Below are 23652 nucleotides of genomic sequence, written 5' to 3' on the forward strand. Positions count from 1 at the left end.
CGAGCGGCTGCTTCAGACAGGAAGGAAATGAAAGTGTGATCATTCACACCGCTGCTTCCCAGGAAGCTGAGCACGTAAACAGTAGGATCCCTGGTGTACCTCAACCTGAATGTGGAGGACCAGAAAACCTCGTACCCTGTGGTGATGTGGGAATTGCTGCAGCTAATCTTCTTGACCTCCATTTGTGACCTAGGCATGGCCATAAATTAGATGAGGAATGCTGTTTTGTTTTTTTTTGTTTTTTTTTACAGAAAGAGATTTACATGCTTTTCGGTATTATAATCTGTACATAGAATAATATCCAGGACTGTCAAAATGAATCAGGTTTCTACTGATTAATACTGTTCCTAAACCCTTTTCTAGAACATGCTCTGACCATTTTTATGTGAGCAACTGTGTCCCGGAGCAGGACACTTGTCATACTTTTAGAAAAATGCATGGTGTTTCATCTCATCTTTTAATCAGTGAAACTCGCAGAGACTCAAGATTGTGGCACCAAATAATTCATGACAAGTCCAACGAATGGAGCCTGGATCGAGATGCAGCCCCGCGTCCCTATTTATACCTCCCGCAAATGCTGGCCTGCGGGTCCGTCCCGAGGACCTCTTCATTCGTATTTAAAAAAAAAAAAAAAAAAAAAAAAAACAGTGCCCGCATTCGTGTTTATTCGGAAAATCTGTTCACGGGAGCCATTTGCGAGACTCGGCTCAGCGGGAAGATTCGGACCGGCGGCGCGCTGCGCTGCTGCGGCGCGTCCGCGGGGCGGCGCTGCGCGTCTCCCCGGAGCGGCGCGACAGCCCCGGGGATCCCTGGCTGCGTGGAAGTCGTGCCGCGCCGAAGCGACGAGAGGGAGAGGCGCACCATTATCCCGGGTCCTGTGCCACGGTGGAGGTGTTTTATTAAAAAGCGGTGAGTTCGTCTTCATTTTGAAATGCGTCGCGCCGCGGTGCGTTTTGAGGGATGCGCTGCTCGGCGGAACAGGAGAAAATGCGCATTTGGTGCAGTGGATGCCTGGAAGACGACGTCCAGTTGTGGATTCCCCATGGCAACCGGTGATGTTGCGGATATTTTGCATGTTGTGGGTCGGAGGCACAGACCTCATCATGTCTGAAGAATACACCGTATGATTTGCGTCGTTAAAAGGGGTTTTTCCTGCTGATCCTCTCCATATTTTTATATGGATGTATATTTCGTCCAAAACAATTGATGCATTATTTTTTATCGTGTCTTTGTCAGCCTGGTTAAATGCATGGGCCTGAAACCACGCGTCTTGTACTGGTAACGAACCCGGGCATGCAGCATAAATGCTCAACGTCCTGTATAAATACAGTGGCATGGCACGGGAGAACGGGAGGGGAACAATTTAAAAAAATAAAAAATCTCTCTCTGTCTCTCTCTGTTCAGACACCCAGTCTGGGAATCGAATCCCATTCAGTGGTGAAGGAGACGACGCCGCTCTTTAAATTTTGCATATGGACCCAGCACGGTGTAATTGATTTAATTGGACAGGGAGGGTTCGATGGGACCTTGATAATACTTGATTTGTGAGTGGAGTGAAAATGACGAGTTGTACTGGTCTCTATGCATGGTTGTGTGTGTGTGTGTGTGTGTGTGTGTACAGAATAGAACGGCGCTGGCTGACGCCAGTCATCATCGTGCTCTGTGTTCCAGAGTTAAAGTGTTGAAGATTTTTTTTAATCTATGTATTATTATTATTATTTTTTTTGCCTCCACATATTCAGGAACCCAGAGACAGCAGTTATAATAAGGTTCTGTCTCCATAAAGCCACTTAACATCGTAACAAATGTTGGAACAAAGCAGACATACCATTTAATGCTTATCACCACGATCGTCTTAAAAACAAACGTGCTTTGAACGTTCCGGAAGAAAAATAATTCGTCTATTGCTAATTTTAGCCGCGCCTTTAGAGATAAAAATAAAAGCTATTGAATTTCTGCAATTCAATATCGTGTGTGTAAGATGAGGCGACACAATTGAGTTTATTTAGTCCTCGCATCCTCATCAAAAAATGATTATGGCGTCCGTTGGAAATGGCACGTGCCGCGGGGCGCAGCGAGCGTTGTGTCGGGGAGTGTGCCGGTCTAAGCGTATGCGCAGGATTTGTAGGCCACTGCTGGCTCTGGACGTGTTGTTTTTCCTTTGCCTTAATCCTCAAGGGCGAAGAGGCCTGCATCACGCACTCTGTGTCCAAGCCTGAGTTCTGTCTCTCTCTCTCTCTCACACACACACACACACACACACACACACACAGATACAGTAGATCAATCGCAGCAGTAAAAGTTTAGTTATATTGAAGACCTGCATTAAAATTTCACGACTGGTTGAAGACTGATGAAATGGAGATAATGTAGACGCCGCTGCCGTTCGGCCCTGAATCAGTTTGGTTGTCTTTCCTAAAAAAAAAAAAAAAAAAAAAAAAAACCTCTACTGTAGAGATGGCCATCATTCTCTCTCGAAAGATATATTCCATGTTTAATGGTGGACTCACGCAGCGCACACATTTTGAAACGGCTGACAAATTTCCAGCGGCGGGAATGATGAATGGGCCTTGCGGTGCTGCATAATTTAAGCGACACAAAGGCCCGATGAAATGTGTAGCAAGTCAGCACTTTTATACTCGGTAAATGTGATTGACGTTTTCTACACCATGGCACGTAAAGAAGTAGGTCGAAGCCCGACGTCAATACAAGGAGAGACAGCGGCGCATCTTTATATGAGGATGCACCACTAGATGGAGGTATTTGGAAAATATCCAATGAACATCTGATGTTTAAGTAAAAAAAGCTATTGTTCAAGGTTCTTTTTTAATCAGAGACCGGTGGCAAATTATTCTGTCAATATTAACGGCCCACGCTCAACCAGTTATTTAATAAAATTCAGGATTTGCCAAGTCGATCTCGTACTCTCGTACCATATAGTGGTCGCGTGTGATCACTGCCCACTGCCTCCTCTGACTGCTGCACTGGAAACTCTGGTTGAACATTGGCAGGTACGTCACTGTACAATGCCAGATTATGACACAATGCATATTCCTTTGATATAATACAGTAGCACGTTTCGATATCGCGCAGGGCAGGGTAAATATAAACAAAGATGGGCCGTGTGGGCCCTCAACCAGACACGTAAAATGAAGACGTGTCTGACACGACAGTGACAGACCAAAGATGGGGGGACACAGCGAGGAAAAATTTATACCGATAATTACAGATCAAGGTAGTCAGGGAGCACAAGACGAGGCGAGCATGAAACTCCGGTCTTTTAAAATTCCCCTCGTCACTCACAGTGGCATTGATTTGCCTAATGACGTCACAAAGTACATTGTGGTGCAGAGGTTGCAATGCCCTGTCCATATTAGATATAATGTATTAAAGCGAGAGTGAAGTGATTGTGATGCACAGCAGCACAGCACACGGTGCACACAGTGAAATGTGTCCTCTGCATTTAACCCATCAGCCTTGGTGAGCAGTGGGCAGCCATGACAGGTGCCCGGGGAGCAGTATGTGGGGACGGTGCTTTGCTCAGTGGCACCTCAGTGGCACCTTGGCGGATCGGGATTCGAACCGGCAACCTTAACCGCTAGGCCACCACTGCCCCGAATTAATGATATATTCCGATGCCGGCGTCACTGGGAGTCCTGCCGGATTGTGCCTATTCTGATGTTAATGCTCCCCCATGACATCATCTTCTCTGCATGAATCGCACTAGAGTTCCTTTCACTCCCGATCGCCACCGGTCTCGTGTGTTAGTGTGCGTTACACCTGCTCACCAGCTCTGTAACAATGGCAGCCTGTTGAGCTGGTGAGGCTTCGGATGTACCTCCTTTATTTGGGGATCCCGTTGTGTCAGGCTGACACAGAGACCAACAAAGAGGACAAGTCTATCATTTTCCTTCCCACTTTTAATTAGGAGTTATTCTTCTAGTGCAGAAAGATCCCAATCTGACAGCCTTTAAGGGTCCCTTATTATGAAATATTCACTTTGTGAGATTATTTAACATTATTACCAGTTCTCCTAGCCTATCAATGGTCCTGCAGTGGCTGGAAATGGTGATATGCATAAAGCGAGCTTTGGTCATTCTGCTCCAACTTGTGAATTTCCCACCCCTCCTCTAAAAAAAAATCTCCACCGACCATCATAGCTTCTAAACATGTGAAGAATTGCAGTTGCTCGGTGATTGAATGTGAAAATTAGTACAAATGTATTTTTTTTGTTCCGTCACACGAGACTCTTAATTGATAGCTAAAAAGGAGACCAATATTGCAATATATTGTTTTGAGCTCTGTCGCAAAAAATAATCGATACACTAATGACCAATATCAACATTTTATTACAACACAAAATTATTAATTTACCCGTTGTCAGTGTCACTGTCACTACCCAATATCTACCACTCTGTTTGAGTAAATTGGGGTAAAGTCGCGCAAACATTTACATTTACAGCATTTATCAGACACCCTTATCCAGAGCGACTTACAATCAGTAGTTACAGGGACAGTCCCCCTGGAGCAACTTAGGGTTAAGTGTCTTGCTCAGGGACACAATGGTAGTAAGTGGGATTTGAACCTGGGTCTTCTGGTTCATAGGCGAGTGTGTTAACCACTAGGCTACTACCAACCGCAAACAGCGGCCGCCGAAGAACACAAGTTAACTAACAACAACAGAGAAGAAGCACAGAGAATGGCGGAAAATAATAAATCACGGTGAACTAGGTGATAATGAGGGCAAACCAAGTAAGTTACAGTAACTTAGCACTGACGTTTCAGTATCATGGTTTTCACATGTTAATTAATGTTCATGTTGTTTTTATAATATTACAGCTAGACACTTTTTTTATAAAGTACAGCTAGACACTTTTATCTGTCTAGCTGTACAGTGTATACATTTAAGGCCAGGAGGCAGTTATTATGCAAATGCATATTTCCTTGCACAATGTTGGAAATATTGGCATTAATAAATGCACAAGATTTCCTCATTATTTCCTTATTCCTTATTTTTCTTTTTCAGTCATATATATCGTGATATATATCGTTGATGAAATTTCTTCCAATATATTGAATATCGTAGATATCGTGAATCGTGATATTATCATTATCGTGTGTGTGTATGTGTGTGTGTGTGTGTGTGTGTGTGTGTGTATATATATATATATTTGTAAAAATGTATACAGATATTATATGCATTTCTGTTGCATGCAATTTGTTGTTTATTTTCCGGCTGGTGCCATGAAAAGTGAGTTTCAGGCAGAAAGAAATGTTGACGGTGTTTCACCTACTGAAAATATGAATAATAAGGTGGTAGTAGCCTAGTGGGTGACACACTCGCCTATGAACCAGAAGACCCAGGTTCAAATCCCACTTACTACCACTGTGTCCCTGAGCAAGACACTTTACCCTGAGTTCCTCCGGGGGGGACTGTCCCTGTAACTACTGATTGTAAATTGCTCTGGATAAGGGTGTCTGATAAACGCAGTAAATGTAAAAATGTAAATGATAATTTTTGCATTTTTTTAAATATTTGCTTTCATAAACTATTAGTTTGCTGTTCCGAGATTTGACTGCTGTTTTAATAACTGGGCGGCTTTATAAAATCTTATAAAAAAAATGTGTTAAAAATAAAACAAAAATAATAAAAGCGTACTGGTCCTTATATTATTGGTTTTGTCCCCTGAATTATATGGACAGTTTGCAGTTCAGCGGTATCATTAGGTGCGACTGTGGTTCTCCTGCCCACGACCCTCATCCTCCTCCGAAGGCGGTGGCTGTCACACAGGGAGAATTATTCCAGGGGGCCAATCGGGCCAAGGCTCTCAACTCTGATTATTAAACGTTGTTTTTGAGAGGTTCATTGATTCTGTCAGCTGTGAGCTGTGAGCTTTTCTGACAGTTCAGCATTTCTATGTCAACAATACTGGGAAGATTTACGTCTAGTCTAGATGAATTAATCTGTCAGAATAGATTCACAGACAAACATACTGGACTATTATGCGATATCAGCACTTGCATCTAATACTGATGTTTATGATCATATTCCATTTTTATATCAGAAAATCCAATGAATTTATTGGGCTTGTTCTAAAGGAATTCTCTCTAAACTGTGTATGTCTTGAGTATCGCTGCGTTGGTAGCATTATTTAATCATCTTTTTCATTTAATCTTTAACCAGATTAGAGCTTTTTGGGAGAGTGAGGAGGACCAAACCGGCTCTGGCTGTAGCCGCACTCCGGTTTCCGTCTGAACGAGACGCTGTGTCTGTGTTGTGCTCCACACCCGCTGCAAGTGTGTGGGAGGTTGCCACTCACTGCCCAGTTCCTGCAGATGTCCTTCTTTGGGTGGCCATATGGAAACCTGTGGGTTTACCCACACAATGGAGGCAGTATGGAGCGTCTGAGTCAACCGTGTAATCCTCGGTATTTCATCTTGCGCTTGCGAGATTCAGTCACGGTGGCCACTTTAATAGGTACTTTCCACGAACTGAGGAGAACCTTGAACTGGTGGGCATTAAATATTATTCTGGAATATCCTTTTAGGAATTACGTTTTCAGGCTGTGTGTTTGTCTGTCCGTCCCATTAATGTGAACATGATACCTTACGAATGTACACATGTTCACTTGGTCTCTTTAGGTGAATTAATTTGATTTTGCTGGTCAAAAAGGTCAAGGTCACTGGTTGTCCACAGCGCAGGGGGATGGTTAACAGCCATACAGCCGCAAGGCCAGTTTTAGGATATTTATGACGTTCACACTCCCTCACCCAAAGCACTTAACACGACAAAGCTCATACATCCGAAACTGATAAATGAATTATAATAAAAGCACATGCCTCTCACCTGAGCACCATTCCACCCTCCACAGTCTCTCCCTCTGAGATTTATGGCGTCCAATCCCAGCTCTCCCACGGAGCGGCCCGGCGTGAGCGTCCAATCGGTGGCCTTGCTCTTAAATTAGAGTGTGTATGAGGGAGCCATCTGGCTCACGTGTTTTATTGTTGCACTCGTATCACTATTACAATTCCATGCAGTATTTTTTTTTCTCGACATTCTTATGCTTGCTTGCGTAAATCGTGTTAAGTCTAGCTTGGAGGGCGATTGATGAGGATCAGAGATGCGTGTGAAGACCTTTGACCTGATCTGTGGTGAGTCCTGACAACATCGACTCCCGCAATATCAACGCGATCGCCGTGTTCAAAAGGTCACCACGCTTCAGCCGAAACATCTATCAGAAGATGCAACATCATTTATGCCTTTTCAGGAGTGGTATTTAATGTGGTGGTCTTTGAACTCATTGTGATGTAAGGGGTCAGGTGAAAAACGTCTTTAAAGCGTATGGATTTAGTTTTGCCCTGATCGCAACAGCTGCCTAACACTTCCTGACAAACCTTACATAATCCTGCTGCTCCTGCTCCCTGCATCTGCATTATCAAGGATGCTCCCTCTTCCTTGCAGTGCGTTACCGCTCTCATATCCCATGTTGTCCTGCTGAAAGGCCAAAAGGGGCTGTTTTTTTGCTACTATTCATTTTCTTATGCAGACTGGAAGGGTGGAACACAGATTAGAATGCAGAGTCATGACACTTTGCTTTATTCAGTCCTCCCTGTCACAGCCTTGTTATTCTGGCAATTAATATTGACAATTAGGAAGTAGTGCTCTGTGAATGCATGAGCGCATTGGGATGCATTGATCTGAAGTCATAATTCAGCACCACCAGGGATGTTAGTATTGATTATTTAAGCAATAAATATAATATTGACCACGTCTAAAGATGTAGCATAAGCATGTGTGTTGCACATGATTACACTTAAAAATACTTTTGCAGTGTATAGCTGTTCAGTGCAAACATATTTTCATAGTCATTTGTCTTGGGTGGGAGGAATCAATTTAGAATGATTTTTTAATGCATATGCTCATTCTTATTTTTTGGCTGTTGAGTAGACCTTTCTGTGAAAACTGTATACATACAGCACAGGCCAAACGTTTGGACACATCTTCTCATTCAATGTGTTTTCTTTATTTTCATGTAACTTTATTTTCAGAATTTATTTTTAGATTCTCACCGAAGGCATCAGAACTATGAATGAACACATGTGGAGTTATGTACTTAACAAAAAAGGTGAAATCACTGAAAACATGTTTTATATTCTAGTTTCTTCACAATAGCCACCCTTTACTCTGATTAATGCTTTGCACATTCATTCTGTCAATGAGCTTCAAGAGGTCGTCACCTGAAATGGTTTTCCAACAGTCTTGAAGGAGTTCCCAGAGGTGTTTAGCACTTGTTGGACCTTCAGTGAGAATCTACCAATATAAATGGTCATGAAAATAAAGAAAACACATTGAATGAGACGGTTTGTCCAAACTTTTGGCCTGTACTGTACAACATGTAAAATTTGTGGAAAGAGTACCAGTCAGCAGTTTTTCATCATTATATTGTGGGCGGGGCATAAATCAATTCTATTGCACACTGGCAGGAAAGATCATTGTCCAATTGTCCTAAATTCAGGCTCTGGTTGTTCAGATATGTCTGGCTGTACTGGTTCAGTAAAACTGCTAGACAGAGCATCCATTTTTCAGCTTATAACTGTTATTGATAGTTAAAAATGGCCGTGATGTCAGCGCCTTCAGTGGATAAACCCCCAGTGTTTCAGGGCAGAGAATATAGCAAAACTTTCAAATGATTTTCGAACCTAATTTGAAATACTTAGAGACTTTTATAGTCCCTTACAAATGCCCAAATGAATAATAAAACATTTTTAGCATTTGTGTGTTAAAGAATAAAAGAAGGACTTGAGTAATTCCTGAGTTATTCCTCCTGTGATCTTTCACGATAAATCATTACTGCCATTTGATAATCTTTGCACTGTATTATGATCAAAATTACATTTGTATAATTTACAATATGTCTTTTGGGTGAAATATATTCTAGACCTCCTCTAAATCCCCAAGGCTCCTGATTAATGGAAGACTCTCTAACCTCATTTTTAATGTCCCTCCAGAGGGTCTCAATATATTTAAAACTATAATTGTCTTTTCTTTTCACTGTCTTCCGGTTCTTAACCGGAAATAATATGTTCCGCTCTTCGGTTGTTAACATTAATTCATTATTAAAACATTTAATAATGAATTAACATATTATTTCCGGATTATTGCAGTATTTCAGTGTGAGTATCTAACTATACTTGTTTTGTGAGATATTTCGGTGTACTTGATCATGGATATGGTGCAGATTTACTGAGTAGATTTTTACATTCACTGCTGTGTTGAGTTACACCAGAGCAGAGCAGATGCATGGTCTGTCAAGGCTTCGTGCTGTTTAGTAATGAAATTTGCAGCTGCCCAGTTACAGTTAAACTTCTTTTATATTTCTGACTGTTACGCCTGTAATGTGTCAGATTAATTGCGGAATGCCGACTTATTAAAGGCTCAGATTTGCACTTGATCGTTTCTTTTCACACAAGTGTTATGCAGGGCAGAGAAAAGGGTCAAGAAAACACTTTGGCTTTAATAACTGAAATAGGGTTTTTCACCGTTCCAAAAAATTGGACTTACGTCAGCTAATAAGGTAGGGCCACATTATGATGTTGCTCCATCTACTCTAATGTGGTATCTACCAGAATAGTTTAATAAAGCCAAGGCCTGAATGTACACAGGCTGTTGAGTGCTGTTTATGATTTAAGCACATGGCAGAACTTGGTCCCGAGTGCTGCGTAAACTGGCATTTTTACAGAAGCGACACACACTATGCATTCACCGTTATCGAAAATGAATAAGGAGGTGGATATTCAATCTACAGCTAATATGTTGTTGTGTGTGATGTTTGCATTTTTGTTGCGGTTGGTATTTTTAGCAGTTCCTTTTTGGATTTGTGGAGGAAACTCAGGTGAAGCCCGAAAAGAAGGGAGTCCTGCCAGAGTGAAATTCTCACACCGCTGCTGGGGTTTCCATCACACTCTCTTTTTATTTGGCTTACAGCACCTCGGTTCTGCCACGGCTGGATAAAACACAGGAGAGAGAGACATTGTTATTGGTTTATAATTGGTTTATAATTGGTTCCTCTGCTTAGCGAAGACTCAGTCTGCAGCAGGGCCATGGCAGAAGATTAACTCCACCAACAGTATAGTGCCATGTGCATTTAAAGGTGTACTTTATGTAATCAACTGTTACAAGATTCATAGAAATTTTAGACATTGGCAATATTTAGCGATGAGACAGAGAAAGAAAGAGCATACATTTAATATTACATGTTAAATATGATGCAGTGGTGAATCCATATGCCTGTGGTGTTTATATTTCCAATGCTGACCCTTCTTAAAGACTTCTGGCAGATTAAAATTCACTTTTACAGTTGCATAGCAGTTAATGCTCATAAAAGACATATTAGCATCCATTAATGGTCCGTGGAAGCAGTCAAAAAGAGATTGAACACAGACTCACTTTTTCTCACTGTTAACAAGCCTCTGTGGATCTGACCACCACGCTCCTGGATTATGAAATGCTGCTTTGGGCCACCTGGGCAAATGATGAATAATTTAACGCAGTGAGTATTTGCCTGCAGTAATGATGTCAGCTAGCGCCTTTTCTATTTTAGTTTTTTTACATGTAAATACTTCTGTTGCTTAAACACTTTTTCTTTTTCTCCGGTGCCTTGGATGCATTGGTCTTAACAACAAATGTCTACAGTGGAATTCACCCCTGGAACAATAATGGGGACTATAAAAATAAATGACACCGTCTCCTAGTAGCAGGACAGGCGGGCCATGGTGATTTAACCAATTTTATGGTTGGCATCATTGTTATTGTTATTGCTCTGTTATCATGGGCTTTAATGTGCACAATCTGCTTCAGGCTATGCCCCCAACAGTGATTTTTGGTCTCCCAAGACGCACACCCTCTTCATTGATCATCTATGAAAAGATGGTCAATAATGCAGCGCCTTGAGGGCCACAGTCTGGCTTTGGCTCTCATTAGGATGGTGGTTGGTAGAGCGCCTGTATCCTGCTGGGCTGGTTGCACGTCTGGTCTCTATGTTCTGAAGGTGATTTTTTTTTTTCCCAGAAAATGACCCAGTGAGGTCCGATTAATCACGCAGTTAAGCCCGGAGATCAATTCAAGTGGAGGAGAGAAGGCGGCTTTTCATTCATCATTCATTCGACCTGTCGATGCGGGGCAGAATCCCAGCACACCTGGCAACATTCATCTCATCCCGGCATGTGGAAATTGCAATTACACACCAACTGTTCAGGCAGAGATTTCCTGCAGACGTGCCAGCGCCAATCAAGGTGCACCTTCTGTAGCCTCGCCACATATGTAGCTTGCAATGAAAGTATGTCAGCCAGTAGCGAACAAGGATCTGGACGCAAAAGAACAAAACAAATGGAGCGCCGACCGGGTGGCTGATGTGACTTTGTATTCATGTAAATTAGGAACGGGGGTGCACATATACTTTGCATGCCTGCTGCATGGTCTGACCACGCGTGAAGAGACGAGGCCACGGATGTGCGAGCGTGTGCCACCAACCACAGGCAAATGCCATCGCCGGCCACTCAGGTGTTCCTGGCCTCGACCTGGATGGCGTGTTGCTGTTATCTCAGCACGTGCGATTTGCGTGCAGGTGTTTGTGTGGCGTTGATCAAATTTTACACTCAGACACCCTGAAGTTGTTTGTGTTTGTTTGTGTGTTGCGCAAAATTGCTGAAAACAGAGACAGACTGACCCCTGTCCATCACCTTCCACAGTGATTGTTCTCCTATGATCTGATGATCTCCTATGGTACTGTACTGTAATAAGATGGAGCACTGTATTACTTTTTCTCTTTTAGATCACGTGCATGTTGTTTACCTAATGGATAGCACCAGGGTGCACGGTGGGAAGAGGGGAAGATGCCAAAAGCATCGTACTGCATATTTTTAATCCTTATTTTCACACAAGTGACCCCAAAATCCTTCATGTAAAGTCACAACTGGCAGTATTTCCCATGCACGACAACGCTGCTTTAATAAATACTCTTCGGCCTGAAGAATAGAGAAAAGTCCCATTTCGGGTAACCAGACGTCCTCTTTTTCCCAGACATGTCCCCTTTTTGAGACCCGGAAATTGCGCCAGGACGAGCTTTTAGAATTGTCCAGGGTTTTTGAGTTGCCTAAGCATTTGTCACATAATGGACATCCCACATGCCTGTTCACTTCCACTTGTGCTAGTAGATCTGGATCCAAGAGATAAGTGAACGCGGATTGGGGGCTTCAGGGTTAGTAGGGATTGACTGAGGGAGCGAGGAAATTTTGTGTCTTACTGAACCTGTGTAGACCTTGAGTGGGATTTACCAAAAAAAAAAAAAAAAATCGTGAAAATCCTCGGGGGACTGAAATATGATCAGAATGTGTAAAAATTGTGCATGTACTTTCTAGTGACGCGCTATCCATCGCATCAACACCCACCAATTTAGATTACCTTATTGTTTTGACTCATAAAGTCAGGCGTTTATGGAAGTCTTCACCCCGGGTGGGCGTTTACTAGTAGCGAAAAAGGCATGTTCAAGACCACCGAAAAGAACTCTCAAGTCGCCCTCGCGTTATCGGGCATTTTTCTTGTGACACGTTTGGCCCTTGCCATTAGCATCTGATGAGATTAGTTCTTCCCAGAGTGTTGATTTAATTCAAGTTCAGCCGTACACTCCGTCTCTGTGGACCCTCACCATGGTGACGCCCTCGGCTCTTAGGCTCTGATCTGCTTGCTGGATAAACACTCTTGAAAGGGCGGCTGGGAGCAGAGGGGGTCTGGGTCTGGGGTGCGACTGGACTCCTTGATTTTATTCCCTTTGTCATTGTTTCTTTGCTGTGTTTTTACAAATCCCCTGTGGGTTGTAGTGCCTGAATTAAGCCGACATGCGGATTATTACTCGTTTATTAGCAAACTGGGAACATGTTGCTTTTGAAAAGAGGCTTTCTAGAGTCACCATGACCTCAGGGAAGTGTTTTTATTAAACCTTGTGCCTATGGTATTGCACTTTAACATGTAAGACACATGCTTGATGGATGGGATCAATTGGCACCCAGCCTTGGCGGGGGGATGATCAGACCATCAGCATTTACATAAAACTCAAATATCTGGCCCTATATGGTTTTTTTAATGGCCTTTGGATTAATGGAGCATCTTCTCCCCTTTCTCTTTTGTTCCTTGGCCCGGTTCATTGTGTCTTTCATTTGTTCATGTCCCGATTCAACGGTCATGGTTGGGTATGTGCCACAATGTCACAAAGTAAGCAGCCTACCCAGCCAGTTGGCGGCACCATTGTGGTGAAACAGGTCATAGGTCACAGCCAATGAGCGTAAACGTCATAATGCTAAACATAAAGGCTACATACATTTACATAAAAATTCTTCCTCTTCAACGTCATGGTGAAGCTGCCACCATGAGAAATAAAAGTTTTTTTTTGTTTATCAGCTCAGTTTGTGGCTGGTAAATCTTCTCACTGAGAAGGCCTGCATATGTCTTTGTGTGTGTGCGTGTGTGTATCTGAGAGATTTTAACACACAACTTGAGTAAATGAAGAAAAAAAGATCCGTGGAAACTAGTCAGACTCATTTTCCTTTTTCGCGGGTTGTGTGGTGTGGGTCCACAGGGAGGGGGGTCTCACACCAGGAGAAGTGACTCAATATTGGTGAAGGCCTGTTTCTATAGAACCATCCAGCATGGTGGCTTATTGCTTCATTTCCTGTGATTAGTTCTTTTTTACACAGATCTTTTCTCACCTTCCTCCCTTGGTTCCACCAGACTTTTTCAGGTCAGTGTTGGATTGTTTAACCGGAGTCCTTATGGGCAAGTCTCACCATTCAGTTACTATCCATGGCTGGTGATAGTAATATGTCTACAGAGAAAAGCCTTTGGTTCATTCTCTGCTTTTAATTTCATTCATAGTTGCATGTTTCTTAATAAATATAGCCTAGTGGGTAACACACTCACCTATGAACCAGGACTCCACAAAATCACAGGTTCAAACCCCACTTACTGCCATTGTGTCCCTGAGCGCTGTCCCGGTCCCTTAACCCTGAGTGTCTCCAGGGGGACGGTCCCACCATCATCACATTTGGACTCTAGATGTATGGCTGTGGAAGTATTACTTAACATGGACATACTTGACAGTATACTACCAATCAAGGGCCTTTGGTTAGTATAATGGACCTCTTCAGTTTATTGGACGAACAACTAATATCCTGCTTTGCTTGTCATATATTATCAAAATAATATGAGCTTTTTGTGTGTAAAACATATTTTTTTGAGACAATAAGTCCATACTATGTCCAGGATAGACTTACATGGCTTACATGACATGTATCTGCCTGTAGTATGAAGTAATATGATTTTTGTGAAGTTACTTCTGTTGAGAATCTAAATGAATGGCATAGTATCACAGAAAACTCTTCAATTGCTTGGTGATCGCTTTGTTTTTTTTTAGCTCTCCTTTGTCTCTGGTTTAATATGATCCCAGTTTGACTGTTATGAAGCAGATGATTGGATCTTGGGGGGAAGGGACATTCTAGGGACATTCTCCGCATACATTTCTATTCAGAATACTTCAGGTGATGCTTCTGCTCCGTTACTCTCTGGAAATATGTAGTGTTGTCAAGGGTAATAATTTTTTATTTTTTTAAATGTGCATCTTTATAATGCCCCCCATCCCGGCTGAGCATACTTTAAAACGGAGTGAGCGTGATTAAATGCACCATCTGCTCTTACTCAGCTGGGATCTGAGGATACGCAGTGACTGGCAGGCATGATGCTTTTCCTTTTAATCGTCACTCTGAACTGTGTGTGATGTAACGAGAGCTTTTTGTTCGCTGGTAGCAGAACGGCACGGCGGACAACGTGTCTTTTAATTTGCCGTCTCTTCTGTCCATTGAAATCCCCATGAATTAACACAAAGGGACAAGTGCGTAAAAATGTAATCTAGCAGATGTTAACAGGGTGAATTGGAAATAAGAACCTAAATGAGGTCCTCCCGGCTCCCCCGGCGTCTGCGGATGCTGGCGGGCCGATAGCACGGGACACCGGGAAATGTTTTAACCCCCATTGTGCGACGACAAAGAGCGCGCTAATCTCCCGGCGGGGGGGGGGGGGCGGGGTGGCGCGTGAATGGACGCGCGCATCTGTGTGGGTGCGCGAGGGAGGCGAGTGCCCCTCTCTCCGTGCGCTGGCTGGCCACGGTGGCACAGGATTACAGGCTCACGCGGTCACGGGGAATGATCGGGCACACCGGACACACACACACACACAAACACACACACGGAGAACTGTTACTCACTTCGTGGGTAAGTGGGATGTCATATGTCACACTGATTTTCATTTTTTTTATTTTTCTATTTTTGTGATTTTTTTCTAATTCCATATACAGGTATTTCTTTTTTACTTTTCCTTTGTTTTTCAAGGATTCAGATCTATATTTTTAAATTGTTATTTATTTTTCTCATATGCTTGCTTGGACAATCATATTTTTTGATCTCTTTGTTTGCTTCCTAGCATCAAGTGCAGCTTTGACAGGGATGCTTGCAGGTTTTCTCCTGTCACTGCTCTGTATTCTTGCACCGAAAGGCGTCCAAGCGGGTTCCCTCCGCCGCTGGCGGCCCACCATGATGAAGCATTTTTAGATTACATTTTTTTTTTTTTTTTGTCGCTCGATTTTTGGTTTCTCCGCGCTGCCCTTTCTCTCTCCACACCCAATCTGCCACAGCTTGGTTTCTATGGCGACGCTTCAGGTCAACGGCGTGTGATCTGTGCATGTTGGGCTGCGTGCGCATGCCGTTTTTTTTTTACCCATCTATCCATTATTTATCCGTTCATTTTTCGGATAGGTTTCTCTGCGGATAGGTTTCAGTTGGGGAAATTTGGGGCTCTAATGATGCATCCGAGGGCAGTAAATTATGATAATGCATTCGCGGTCATGGAGCCGGACATGTAGAAATGTTCTGCTTTGCTGAAGGTGAATGGAACTAAACGCTGCGCTCGTTCTGTCTATTGATTTAAAGCGACGCCTTGTGTGTGTGCAACAAAACAATAAATTAGAGGGAATCCCTTGGGCTGAAAGGCAGATAGGTTGAAATTGCACCTCGAAGTGCTCCAGTTTGGTTGTCTTTTGTGTGCATTTAATCAATCCAAGTTTATTTGACTTTATTTATGTATTATTTTTTTTAGGTTTTAAATCAGTGGGGAATTAGTAAGGATACTTCTGAAAGGACAACCTTTTGACTTGACCTTCAACAGGTAAGTTAATTTTTTTTGTGCTCTGCAAGGTTTTGCTAAATTGATGATTTTATTTTGTAAAATATTAGTAGAAAGCATTTAATGAACAGATGTTTAACTGCCATAAATGTAAATTATGTCAAGTTGTTTAATTTATTGTGTTTACTTATTTTCTTCATTTTATAAACATTGTTTCGTTTATGGGTAGGAACCAAGTTATATTCCGTGTTGCACACTGTCACATTTAAGTGACGCAAAAGGGTTAAGAAGCTAGAAGATGCTGTAAATTAAAGAAGGCATAAATAAGTTGTTAAAGGTGAAAGTAAGCTGTGAAGAAGAGAAAGAAAAAGTTGGAAGTGTTTCGTGTTAAGTTTTGTTCTAAAGCAAATTTATTCCCTCACGGTTACGTGCAGCCAGCGAGGTACGTTTAACTGTGTTTCTGTTTTATTGTGCATTTGTCAATTTTAGTTTAAATGTTTATTTGTTATATTTACATTGATCATTCTGTACATTTATGTAATGACAGTTTGACGGTGGATTTATGGTGGATTTTATGGTGGATTGGCGGAGAAGTTTAACAAAGGAATAAATCCATCTGTGACTGATGAACCGCGGTGTCGTGTATTATCTGGAGGGAGTAAAAAGATGCATGCATGAATGAATAAACTTCCTTGGGCTTATATTTATAGATTACATAAAATATTTTTTTCACGCATGCTCACATATTCATTTGGCCAAATAATTATTGAGGAGCAGCTTTGCACAAATAAACCCCCCAAAAAAAGATTTTTTCCCCATGTTCTTGGGAACATCCACTGTTGCGGCACTGGTGTGTTTTCTGCTTTGTTGCTCTGAAATAGAACTGCTTTTAATTAGATTTATGCTTGTTTTACTAGTTGAACTCAGGATTCAGTTTTGTTAGTTAGTAGAAGTGCTTATTTTTTTACTAAGTATTTGTGAAATGTGAGGAAGGAATTGGTCAGTGTAAGTTAGTATGAATGTTCACATCGCCCCCTTGTGGTCTCCAAAGGCGGTTGTTCTATGCATCATTTCGGACTTCTGTGGGACGCCAGTGCCAATGAAAAATCCAGTTGTTCCATAAAGTCTTCTATGTCTTCTTTCCCCAGTGTACTGATAGTGTCCTGTCACTAGGCAAGTGAATGATGAGATTACCCAGCAGGCTGTGCAGGTCTCCTGGAGCAGAGACTCTGGACTCAGTGAGCTCACACTGATACCCACTGCAGTCTTCTCATATCCCCCATCTACTGAGAGCCACCCTGAGTCGCGTTAAGCTCAGCAAAGCTGACATGCTGCACTGCAGGCTTCCACAGTGACAATAAAACAAGGATTAAAATATGCGATTGCTGACTAATTATAAATATACAAATTATAATTGAATGTTACTCATGCTTTGCATGGGTCTTGTTACAGAGTATCTTTACATGCTATTTATGAAATACCATGAAAAACAATGTCATACCATTTCCATACCTTTTATATATTATAAAGTATATTTAAGATTAAGCTAAGCACATGCTAAATAGTGACTTCTTATCTCATTTGGACATTAATAGTATAAATACATAAAACAAGGATACACAGTAACATTATTTTGTTATAAAATTATAACATTATTATTACCAAGTATTATTATTATTATTATTGGCCCATGAGGTCCTGCATCTTTCTTGGCTCCAGACCCCTTCTGTCTGATGATTTTCTTGCCCAGATGACTAATCCTGATCGGTGAACAGATGGGGCACAGGGAGAGGGGGCTGCCAGTGTGCACCATCTTCTTCCCAGCAGAGCGCTATTCGTGTGTCTACTGTGCATTTGAGGGTGTGTTCAGAGTGACGTTCACGGTTATTATTTTGTGAAGTCTACTCCAGCTACTGTAAATATTCCCGTTAATCAACAATGGTATTGAGGGTATGAGAGGCACGCTGACGGCAGATTAACTCTCCTCTGTGTTAATCCTGGTATCATGTTTTTTTTTCCCTCTTTTGCTCCAAATTGAAATATGTTTACCTTACGCCGTTTTTTTTTTCACATCCTACTTGCCAGCAGTTTTGCACGTTGCCGCACTGTGACCTGTATTGAAAATGGAAATTGACAAACTGTGAGCAGAGAGCACGTAATGACATGGAATTACTTTAACGTTCCATTCTGCCTAAAGGCTAAAAAGTGGATTGTCTGAATTCGACCCTTGATTTCCCTGTTCAGATTAAAGCTGGTCTGTTTTGAAGAAGTATTAGATCAGTTAGATTCTTTTTTTATGTCTTAGTCTGACTAGAAGAGCCTGAAACAGGGAAGAGAATTTTGTTTAACGGACTGTGTGATTGATTCCTTAAATTAGTAGATTGTTATTCCTTAAATTAGTAGTTAGTAGATTCCTTAAGTTAGTAGATTGATTCCTTAATAATCACAATTTGAAATTAAACATTCACATTATCATTTTGAAGTTACTTAGCAGCCATAGTAAAATAATATTACTGTAAAATAAATGTAATTATATACTTTAATAACCATAATTACATAAATCAAATCAAACTTTTTCAGATCACTGTATGTTTGCAGTAAGAGTTATATATATATTGATTAAGCTTGTAGAATGCACCTGACTTAAGAACCAATTCTGACAGACGTTGAAAATATGGTAATCAGACTTTTAGCATGTATGCATTACTCCATAATTTACATCTACACTTGTAGGGCACCGAACATCATCAATATCTGTATTGTTGACCTGATACAGGCCTAGAATCTTAAGGATTTAGTAAAAAGAAATGGTCCCTTGACATTGTAAGAAGACCGAATGTTTTTTTCAGTTGTGGGGCTGCACGGTGACGCAGCGGTTAGGGTTTGAACACAATCTTGGACCTTGTGTGTGCCGACTTCCTCCCTGGATGGGCTGCGGCAGCTGTGACCCTGACTTAGTGGTTATGGAAAGTAAATGAGCCAGTGAGTAGACTGACCTTAAGCATATCATCGTTCATTTTCAACATTTACATTTATGGCATTTGTGGCCGTAGGGGTGGCCTAGCGGTTAAGGAAGCGGCCCTGTAATCAGAAGGTTGCCGGTTCAAATCCTGAGGTGCCACTGAGCAAAGCACCGTCCCCACACACTGTTTGTTGTGTCACCGTGTGATGTGCTGCAGTGTTTCACAATGGCAATCACTTCATTTATCAGACGCCCTTATCCAGAGCGACTTACAATCAGTAGTTACAGGGACAGTCCCCCTGGAGACAATGGTAGTAAGTGGGTGTTGAACCTGTGACTTTGTGGCGAGTGTGTTACCCGCTAGGCTACTACCACCCCCAACAACAGACCCATGGGTGCCAGAGCCAGTCCCTGGTCTTTGGGCACAAGTCAGGAAACCCACCCTAAACATTAGCATGTTTACCACTTGTGTTTAGGACAAACAGGGTTTGCTAATAAGTTATTCTCTCACAGTTACGTTGTCCATCCAGTGTCCAGGCAGTGTGCAAGGCCTTCATCAGCAGTAAACAACACAGAGGATTACAATGTGGTGGCAGCGATGGGGGCAAACAGCCCCCCGGTGCTGAGCATCAGCACTTCCCAAAGCCCTGCAGAGAAAGCCCTGCCATTCAGCGGACGTTGCTGGAACGAGTGACCTCGGCCTGCCTGCCCACGTGCCGCGATGCTCAAAGGGTTTGATGTCATTTATTTTTTCTGGTTTAGCTGCGTTAGCGCCCGGTCAGTGACCACCTGGACCATAAGCTTGCGGCCCCCTCCCTCGTGTCTCGACAACGGGCCCGACAGCTATAAAACTCCCACTCTGTTTTTACGTTCAGATTTACATTCATGTAAATGGAGATACGGCTTAACGCTGGAAAAAAAGTGACCGATTTCCCACACCAACGAACCTTCTTCATCATGATGAGAGATGGACTGGCCATGGTATGATAAAATACTCAATAAACACAGCTCATCATGTCGGGGAGCCCTGAGCTCTGGCACGTCCCCTTTTTATCTCATTCATTTGTGTGTATGTGTGTGTGTCTGTATTCTGTGTTCTGGACCTGCAGCATTGTGACAAATCTCACTAAAGCTGGAACCGCTAGTGCGGACTGCCCCATGTCATCCTGATCTAGCTAGCAATCTGTCTGCCTGTCTTTCTGTCTGTCTGCATGGCTGGCCTGGGCTTTTTGGTGACCGGTTGTCATTTCAATTCATCACAGGAATGTCATTATGAAGCAGACTCGCCCACATATATCCTACACTGAGTACACAGAGTAGAAAAGGGACAATTCTTTGAAGAGAAGTCTATTCAAAGGCCGATATTTACCTTCCGTGTCATTTTACGTAGTATTTCAAACGTCAGCTTTGAGAGTAAGTGATACTGTTAGGCAGAGGAGAGGTTTGTAAATGTGGCCGCGTGCCTTTATGGATGCCATGTATGCTGCCTTTCTTTCAGTCTGAGTGTGACTGTCTGTGAAAGGATGTTTGCCACTTTTTCGACTCCATTCACCACAGAGACCATGCTTTTGTTTTCCCGGACACACCCTCTCTTTCTCTTTCCCAGGGGATCTTTACACTTTCTCGTGATTTACATATAAAACATAGATCTTCAAATTGTGTGCCTGTGCTTCGTTGCTCAAAGCCAAATTCCTTGGATGAGCACATCGCCATGGATACGGAGCGATTTTGGAAGGGTTCCCCTCTACCCTTGACCCCGAGTCTCTGTTGGTGTGCCAAGACCATTGAGCAGAAGAGGATGCTCAGCAGAAGGACAGAGAGGAACTCTTCCCGGTGTTTAATCCACTGGCAGACAAAGAACCCGGAGGATCATTAGTGAAGAACTTCAGCGTAGTGGAGAAACACCCTGCCTGTAAAACAGCGTGTGTTCTGAGCTTAATGGTAATAAAATGTGTCTAGGATAGTAAAACATTCAATTTGATCATTAAATAAAATTATGAAGTATATTAAAAGAACAAAATGTGTTTTGTTACTGAGATTAAGTTTATAATACCCTGTTTGGGACTGTGGCTCACAAATAATAATGATAATAATGATGATGATGATGATAAGAACACATTTCCCAGTTCTTTAACAATGAAAGACCTGCCAGCATGACATACACAAACATACACAAACAAAAAAAGCGCAGCATCTGCGGTGAGGTGTCCTTGTTGTGCGCCAACATGAATAAAAGATCAGCTTTTTGTGTGGTACAGTACTTATTTGAGGCCCTCCACGCTGTGACAACGAGCTCTGATTCATATGTAAACCGCAGTAAACGTAAGCATTTACTGTATGTACTGAAGACACACAGACATATGCAGACACACGCAGTTTTCGGTTTACATTTGGATGGAAAGCAATGTATTGGATGTGTGTCTGTGAAGATTCTACAGTCATCCAGGTGAATTTGTCTGAAAGTTGAGTCATTCAAGCGTCCAACGTGGTCGTTGAATATTTGCAATGCCAACATGCGATGTGCAGTATAGCGCTTTTTTCTTGTGAATGGTGGCATGCAAATGCAAAATAACACATCACTGCTTAAATAGTAAAAATAAAATACCATTTATAAAATGTCTAGTTCGAATGATGTAAGCATGACCATACAAGATGCTCAGCAGCCGTGATGAGTTTTTTTTTTTAGCATCATTGCAATAAGCACCTTATGTGAGTGACACTGACTAGACCCTTATAAGGGACACTGGTATCGGATTTTGGTTCCAGGGAATTTGGTTGAGCATATGTACCAGCATGTGAGGTTTTGAGCCAAAATTCACTACCAGTATTAGTGCATCTCTAGCCATATCTAGCAATAGATATCATAACATAGGGTGTGTTATTGCTTGAATGAATGGCATTTGCAGTCCTTTGTGTTTATGAGTAGAATAGCATGAACAGATCCGTTGGCCGGAATGAGACAATATTCACCTCTGATGCTCATTTGACCAGGTTCTGGTTTTAGATAAAGTCACGTCTGCTTTTGAATTAGATTATATATGGTACACAATTTACAATGAGAAAACATATACACTACAGGCCACATTGGTCTCACTGAAGGCATCAAAACTATGAATGAACACATGTGGAGTTATGTGCTTAACAAAAAGTGGAGACCTGGTCTCCACAGTCACCGGACCTGAACCCAATCGAGATGGTTTGTGGTGAGCTGGACCGCAGAGCGAAGGCAAAGGGGCTGTCACGACTACGGACTTACGTGGGAAGGAAGCGCAGATGTCTGACGTGCTGGGAAGGGTTTTTATTATTAAATAAACAATAAACACAAATAAAGAATGGCGCGGTGGCCGAAAACGATTTAACTACAATAAAGAACGTAAACTTGCCCGCAGGCGTGTGGCGATTGCCAGAACTGAAAATACACAAATACACAACCGTGCACTAACGTTCACGAAAATGCTGTGTTTCAGAATGACAATCACTTCACATAACCTCACTCAAGTGGAGACTATTAGCCCAAAGGCTACCGTACCTTGCCAGTGGCATCCAGAGATCTGACTCACAGATGATTCAGATGGTCCAGATGCCTTTGGGCAGTTCACATCTGTTTCTTACGATGCTGTATAGGGCGTGGTCTGGTATAAGCAGAGATTTAATGAAGCAGGGAGCTGAGCTACTCATGCATGTATACATCCAATCCTGATGAATTTCCCTTAGATATCCATTGATTGGGAAAAAGAGGAGACCAAACCAATTCAAGCTGACCCTTTACGGACCCTAGGAAACCCAAGGTTCTGCCCTGGTCATCTCAGTCGCCTCTCCAGAACCCCTTTGGTAATCTGTGGAGTGAGTGGAAGAGCATTGTGGATGATCTGGAGAGATTCCGAAAAAGAGGAATGTGTCCTTCAAAGTCGTTGATGAAAGGGTGTTTTAATGAAAATAATTTGTCTGAATACATTTGGCACGTTTTATTTTGAGTGGGGCGCTAAAGTGTCTTAGTCTGACCAAGTGACTCGGCCCGGAGTTTTACTTTTTCTACAGTGTTACTGTTGTCTGCTGTATCCCCTGCTGCCATTTGCTGCCTTCAATCGATTCACGTAAACATAGCCTGGCTGTGTCCGCTGACTAAGCTGCCCAACCTGATCCCACCACAGTGACCTTCAGCCGCACGCTTCGCCTGCACTTTCAAGCGGCCAAATGATAGGGTGATAGTAGCAGAGTGGGTAACACACTCACCTATGAACCAGAAGACCCAGGTTCAAATCCAGCTTACTACCATTGTGTCACTTTACCCTAAGTTGCTCCAGGGGGGGACTGTCCCTGTAACTACTGATTGTAAGTCGCTCTGGATAAGGGCGTCTGGTAAATGGTGTAAATGAAATGTAAATGAGATGCCGTGTTAAAGATGCAAATCTAAACGCATTCTGCCCTTGTTGTTTTTCCTTATGGTCAAGTTGGCCAATGAGAG

The 23652-nt window shown here is 42.4% G+C and overlaps 1 protein-coding gene across 10 annotated transcripts in view; it reads left to right on the forward strand.

Moving 5' to 3' along the window:
- The first annotated feature begins 774 nt into the window (after positions 1-774).
- Positions 775-23652, forward strand: part of nrcama (neuronal cell adhesion molecule a) — a 47931-nt gene continuing 25053 nt past the window's right edge. For 9 of the 10 annotated variants that reach the window (XM_028954082.1, XM_028954087.1, XM_028954088.1 and 6 more), the window contains exons 1-2: positions 775-909; positions 16199-16267. The gene's annotated coding sequence lies outside the window, so the exon portion shown is untranslated. Of the gene's footprint in view, positions 910-15193; positions 15319-16198; positions 16268-23652 lie in introns of those variants that run through there. The other variant, XM_028954083.1, reaches the window with a different exon arrangement.

This window comes from Denticeps clupeoides, chromosome 15 (genome assembly GCF_900700375.1).
Source record: "Denticeps clupeoides chromosome 15, fDenClu1.1, whole genome shotgun sequence".
In the NCBI taxonomy this organism is placed as follows: Eukaryota; Metazoa; Chordata; class Actinopteri; order Clupeiformes; family Denticipitidae; genus Denticeps; species Denticeps clupeoides.